Here is a 7,268-nt window from a genome sequence, read left to right as displayed (position 1 = left end):
TTCATAGTGAAATATGATTACTGCTATGTATGTTTTTTGTTATCAAGATAATATTTAAATTATTGTATAACTTGACAACAAATGTATTCAAATATGGAAAATTGATTCAAATTTAGTCCATATGGTAGACGACAATATATATGTTCACATGGTGGAGTAAAATGTTCATATATGATGGAAGATCAAAATGTACGACTACATCAATTATAAACCGCAAGGTCACCTAATGATATATTCAAATTCAACATAGCGTGGATTCAAAAATTGAAATTCGAGATCATGGCATCTGTAATCATATAAAAAGGGACATTACTCTTTCTTTGGTGGGAATTGATTTGTTTTTGTTGTTGAGGGAAGTGCGAATCGATTTGGTACTGTGTAGGGTAATCTTGTTCTCCCGATTTTTTTTTACATTTTTCTTGTAGTTTTTTCAATGGCATCTATAGCAATATAGTAAAAGGGGACATGACTCTCTTGTGTCTTGTATGAATTGTTTTTTTACACGTTAAGTTTGTCCTGCCGAACAAGGAATCCGCACCTTGTTATCCCGAAATTTTCAAGCTCGAGTATCTTTTGTCTCACTTGCTTTGAAACTCCCGCTTCTTCAACCCGCGCCGCGCCTTGTTATCCCAAAATTTGGACGCGCACGAGAACTCCCTCCTCATCCGAAATCGCTCCCGCAGCCCAGACACGCGAAATCCCCCTTCTACCCCTCAACCAGAAATGAAGCTCCACGTCGCGGTGTCAAAACCGGTGGGGGTACGCTGGTAACTTACCCTACATTTCGGACAAGCGTGTCCCTAAGCTTGTCTCCCCCCTCCCTCTTCACCCCCATTCGTACACCGAGGCCGCCAAAACCCGCGAAACCCCACGCTCCTCCGTCGGCCTCCCGACCGCCGCCCAGCCGGAGAATCTTCCTCGACTACGTCGTCCACCGCAACAGCTCGCCGTCCCTCATCCACCGCACCGGATGAGGATCCGTTGTCGATCTCGTCGTCCCGCCGGATCAGCCGCCCCGTCCTCCACCTCCAAGGAGCTGCCCCGATGTTCGCCTCGTCTATCGCGCCACCTCAATCCCCACAGCGCCGTCTTGACCTGCCCCACCGGAACCGCAGCACCCTCACCAATTCCTCTGATGAAGCCGAGGCCAACTCGGCGCCACCAAGGAGGTTCTACACTCACCGCTGCATTTTATCTTTTATTCGATCTCACGGGGCTGCCGGTGCTCGATACCGAGTAGACATGGCGTGTCTCCATCAATGGTGCCGTCGCCAGCCACATCATCCACGGCGTCTCTCCCCCATGCCGTTGCTTCCTCGGCGGCGACTTCCACAACGGCACTAGCTGCAGCTGCTCCGGCTCTCGCTCGTGCCGCGACTCTGTTCTTGTTGTCGGTCGCGCTGCTGCACTGCTCCTGCTTTTGTTCGTGCTGCTGCTCTGCTCTTGCTCTCGCTTGCGCTGCTGCTGCTGCTGCACGACCTCTAGCAGCTACAGGAGTTGCTGCTTTAGCACTCGCTCGTGGTGCTACTGCACGACTTGCTCTTTGTTAGTGCGTTCCCTGCTCGAGCATCTGCTGATTTAGATCACTGCTTCTCCGCTACTAGTGCTCGAACGCCCTAAACATCTATTGCAATGCTCTGTTACTAGTTCAATCAGTTTCAACAGTAAAATTCAGTTTCGACTATGAAGTTCATTTTCTTCAGTTAAGTTCAGGGTGAACAGTACTTACAACATCTGTCGGAGCGGCCGTGGCGCGGCTGATGCGTTTTACATCTAGCACTTTTTGGTGATGTATTTTACATCATCTATTGCAGATGATATTAGGGTCCCACTTCAGATTAACGTTGTCTGTCTTGTCATGCTTTAGCCTCGTCGCCGTACACCTTAGCGGATCTGCTCCAACGATGGAACCGTCCATCACAGTGGAGCAGTACCCTCGTCGCCGTTTCCAGAGGCATCAGATCTTCTTCCCCACCTCCGACACTCACACCATCATCATCACCATCCTCCACGTCCAACCCAATGATGCTGAGGTCCACAAGGCTATGCCAAAGAGGTTGTACACTCGTCGCATCACTTTGTTTCTCCATTCCTCTGTTCTTCCAATTCATGTGAGCCAAACACCCAGGTTGACTGAAATCATATGTTTCCAAATGCTCTGTTTTGCACGTGCATTCCTATCCTATTCCTGTATTTTTCCTGTCCCTGCATTTATAGAATCCTCCAATTCTAAGGAGCCCTTACAGATTTATTTCATTTCCAGATAGGTGTCAAAGAAAACTCTGTGTGTTATGTCCTGCTCCTGTCGTGCCGTCATCCACCCCACCTGAGGTGCACCATCGACAGAAGCATTCACTGCAGCAGAGATCCCCCCTGCAGACTTCCTTTCGCCGCCTCAGATCATCTTCCCCGTTGCCGGCAGCCACACCAACTGCATTACCATCATCGACTGAGCAGATGAACCTGAGGACTACACAGTTTCGGAAGAGAGGTCGCAGTCTTTCGTGTTGGCTTACGTTATACATCGGTTATTATTACCTGCTACTTTATCATTCAATCTTGAGTTTTGAATTGCACATGGGTCTCATATCGAGCCAGCAACGAATAGTATCTGTCTACTATCTGGTTCATCTGGGGTCTTCTATGTCGTTCATGTTGGGTGGGCAACAAACAATAGATGATCCATTGTCTATCTTTTTGAACTGAAGCTATAATCTACCTGCTATCATTAGTTTTGGCTCCATCCACTCGTTTGCTACCATCAGTCTTGATTTTTGCATGCACCCCTTAGGCCTTACAAAATCTAACTACTTTTTATTATGTATGTCATATATTGTACACAATCGTACTGAACATGTTGAGAAAAAGAGAAGACCGTTGCGTGCGGATATAATGTCATGCAGTCGCCGCTCCATGGTGGGTGAAGTGGCCCCCCTCCTGCATTTCCAGATTGTATTCCAGAGGAAGATAACTATTCAGATGGAGATTCAGAAGGAGCCGACCATGCCTGTTTACCACCTGAGGTGTTTGCTCTAACCTGGCATGCTGATGTTGGTCATATCATGCATATAGCGCCTTGCATTGCTTATGTTATACATCTTATATGTCATCAGCTTAGTTTAGATTTGCTTTGTGTGAATGCCACCTGTTTGGTTTCTATATCATACTCCCACCATTCCTAAATATTTGTCTTTTAGAGATTTCAACAAGTGACTACATACGGAACAAAATGAGTGAATCTACACTCTAAAATATGTCTATATACATCCGTATGTGGTAGTCCATTTGAAATCTCTAAAAAGACAAATATTTAGGAACGGAGAGAGTATATGGGAATTATGCAATGCTATCTTCTTTAGCCAGACATCATATACGTGAATCATGCAATGCCATCCTGTTTAGCCAGTCATCGTATATGTGAATTGTATCGTGCCATATTTTTTTCCATAATGTATTCCATTTGTCAAAAATGTTTATACATTCATCTACTCTTCCTGTGCATCAGCCATTTGAGTCGGTCATGGGAAAATCTAGAGTGAAAACAAGGTCTTCTGAGCAGTCAGTGCTACCTGTCGATGCAGATTTCTTGTTGGTTACAGATAGCTCATCAGAGGAGGATTCAGAGAGAGATGACCAGTCGTATTCCCCCCCCCCCCTGAGGTGCATGCTCTAACTTGGCTGGGTTATATTGCTCATATCATGCATATGGTGTCTTGCATTGCCATGCCATCTTCTTAGATTAGACATGCTTTGTGTGAATGCCTCCTGTTTGCTTTCTATATCAGATATGTGAATTATGCAATGCCATGTTTTTCAGCCAGTTATCATATATGTGAATTATGCACCGCCATGGAGCCAGGCATCATATATGTGAATTATCTCATGCCATTTTTTTTCATTACGTATTCCATTTGTCGACAATCTGTGTATATTGAACTACTCTTCATGTGTATCAGCCATTTGAGCCGGTTATGGAAAAATCTGGAGTGAAAACAAGGTCTTCAGAGCAGGCAATGGTACCTGTTGAAGCATATATCTCGATGGTTACACGGAGCTCCTCAGAGGAGGATTCAGAGACAGATGACCAGTCCTATATCCCACCTGAGGTGTATGCTCTAAGTTGTAATGTTTATATTTCTCATATGATGCATATGGTGTCTTGCATTGCTTAGTTTAGACATCATATGCACAATATGGAATTCTATCTGCTTAGTTTAGTGATCATACATGCGAGTGCCAGCTGCTTAGTATATGAATCAATTATGTCAATTATATCATGCCATCCTGTATACTTAGACAACATGTATGTGAATTATTTCATCCCAACCTATTTTAGAAAGACATCATATAGTTTTGTCATGTCATCCTGTTTAGGTACTCATCATATGTTGAATTATGCCATTATATATTGTTAAGTTATCCATCATATATCTGAAACTGTGTCATGATATCCTGTTTAGTTAGGCATCATATATGTGAAATTGTGTCATGCTGTCCTGTTTGGTTAGACAACATATATGTGAATTACCACATCTGTCTATCATACAATGTCTGTACGTTCAATTTCTTTTCTTGTTTATCAGCCATTTGAATTGGAGGGGGTGATGTCAGTATCTAAGGGAGCAAAAACCCGTTCTTCACAAAGACAGTGCTACCCGTCGATGCAGATAGAACCATGATTGTACTGGCCCACAAACTAGCCCCACCACACATAATCGAGACTCTTCCAGATTGCACACTTACACCGTTGGGTAGAGAACCAGCTACAACCCATCTAACCGCAACCCCAGCGGATAGTAACCAACTTATAGTTGACAAAGCACCATGTCCACCACAGAGTACCCCCACACGAGCAGTTTGTAAAGCTACTGCAGTGCCCAAAGCACAAAGACCACCACAGCTAACCCAAACTCCATGTTTAAAGCAGAAGAGCAACTGTTCCCAGGTCAGATTCCGTAGCTATGGTCCATACTCCTTTGATGTTGCATCACTGTATTTACTCATACCAACTATTTTTGAATTTGAAGGATCCAATTGAAACTCCAATGGCGCAACATGTATGTTTTAAACCTATTTCTTTAACTGGATTGCTGTTCTAACTTCTTGCTCTATGTTGATTTCAGTTTAAGTTGTATAAACAGTTATGTTCTCATGTGATGTACATTACAAGTGCTGCCAATGTTGTGTAGTTTCTCACACTTATATTCTATCTATGCTGCTGTGTCTTAAAAATATATGAGTTGAACTGTGTCTCTATCTTGATTAGGTAACATAAACTAGAATGATATGGATAATACAGTGACCATAGTACATAGATATATGTTTGTTTCATGCTATTATCCTGTCCACCTTACTACTGAACTGGTTTACCAAAATGAGTTTCGTATACTACAAGCTAAACCTGTGATGTATCTGCTTGTTTCTCTTGTAGTATGCAAACAGAATATTGGAGAAGAGCACCCCACTATGCAATGGTAGAGAAAGTAATGCAGATAAGGTTCAAGATAGTGAGACAACCCTGTTGGTCTCCAAGAAAGGTGATAAAAACGATCTTGTAGACAGTGAGAAAACCCCACAGTCCTGCGTTGATGTAGTGTCCGAGTTACTGGCCAGTACCGCTGGCACAAGCTCTTCGAACTCGCTGCCTGAATCACTTCGGCTTCTTCAGTCTCAGCTACAAGCTGAAAGGCATCAGTCAGCTGTGCTGTGGCAAGAAGCCGAAGGACTGAGGAAGTCCCTGCAGAATTCTTGTGCAAGAGCAAGCGCTGGAGGATTTAAGCGCCAAACACGAGAAAGCGCTGGAGGATTTAAGCGCCAAACACGAGAAAGTTAATAAGCTTGCTAAGCATCTTGCCAGCATTATGGGTACCTAGGATATTGTTTCTTGAACTCTTCTAAAGTGGTTTCAGTTCTCGACTTGTTTTGTTGCGGCGTTTATATGCTGCTTTGTTCCCTATATTTGCACTGGTGGCAAACTTTGATGCCCAGTGGATGTAATATGTGTAATAGCCGTGATAGCCTAGCATAAGTTGCTTGATTATTTATTTCCTTGTTGTCTTGTTTATTTGTTTGCTTGTAGTCAGTGCAGTTCTTTTTCCGCGGTTTGCTAGTGGCTGCAATAATCTATTTTTTAAAACTAGGCCACAATAACCATGGGCTAATATTTACTGTAGTGACACTGGGCCTCCTACGGGCCGTGGAAACAGTGGGCCTTCTACGGGCCGTAGAAACAGTAGGTGAAAGTGCAACTATCCCTAGGTGGTTTTGGTAATTCATAACAACATATAGCTCATTGAGCTAATGCTATTCCAAGATGATTATTTCAGGAAAGCTCAATGATTGGCATGGCATGGATGTGAAAGTGGGACCCTCAAAATGCTAAGGACAAAGGATTGGCTCAAGCTCAAAAGCTCAAGACTCTTCATTTTATATTTTAGTGATCCAAGATCACATTGAGTCTTTAGGAAAAGCCAATACTATCAAGGAGGGATGAGGTGTTGCTTAATGAGCCTCTTGCTTCATGTTCTTAGTGATATGCTCCAAAACCCTCAACTACTTTCCCATATCCACATATGACTTAAACCCTAAGCCAAACTCGGTTCTACCGATTCTTCCTATCCGGCGCCACCGAGTTTCACTTGTCATAAGCCACTGCCAAACCCTAGCAATTCGGTTCTACCGATAGGGATCTCGGTCTCACCGAGATGGGATTGCAAACTCTCTGTTTCCCTTTCGTAACTTTTCGGTCTCACCGAGAGAGCGAATCGGTCCCACCGAGATTGCAATGTAAATTCAGTGTTTCCCCTTTGTAACTTTTCGGTCTCACCGAAAGAGCAAATCGGTCCCACCGAGTTTGCCTGACCAACTCTCTGGTTAGCTAATTACCAAATTCGGTCTCACCGAGTTTGTGTAATCGGTCTCACCGAGATTACGTTATGCCCAAACCCTAACCATATCGGTCCTACCGAGTTGCATGTCAGTCCCACCGAAAATCTCTAACGGTCACTAGGTTTACATTTTCGGTCCGACCGAGTTTGTTGATTCGGTCCCACCGAGATTGGAAAACTGTGTGTAACGGTTGGATTTTGTGTGGAGGCTATATATACCCCTCCACCTCCTCTTCATTCAAAGAGAGAGCCATCAGAACACATACACCATTCCAACTTATATGTTCTGAGAGAGAACCACCTACTCATGTGTTGAGACCAAGATATTCCATTCCTACCATATGAATCTTGATCTCTAGCCTTTCCAAGTTGCTTTCCACT

The sequence above is a fragment of the Triticum urartu genome, chromosome 3A (assembly GCF_056163025.1).
Source record: "Triticum urartu cultivar PI428250 chromosome 3A, HENAU_Tu73, whole genome shotgun sequence".
NCBI lineage: Eukaryota > Viridiplantae > Streptophyta > Magnoliopsida > Poales > Poaceae > Triticum > Triticum urartu.
Note: the sequence above shows the minus strand (reverse complement) of the source record.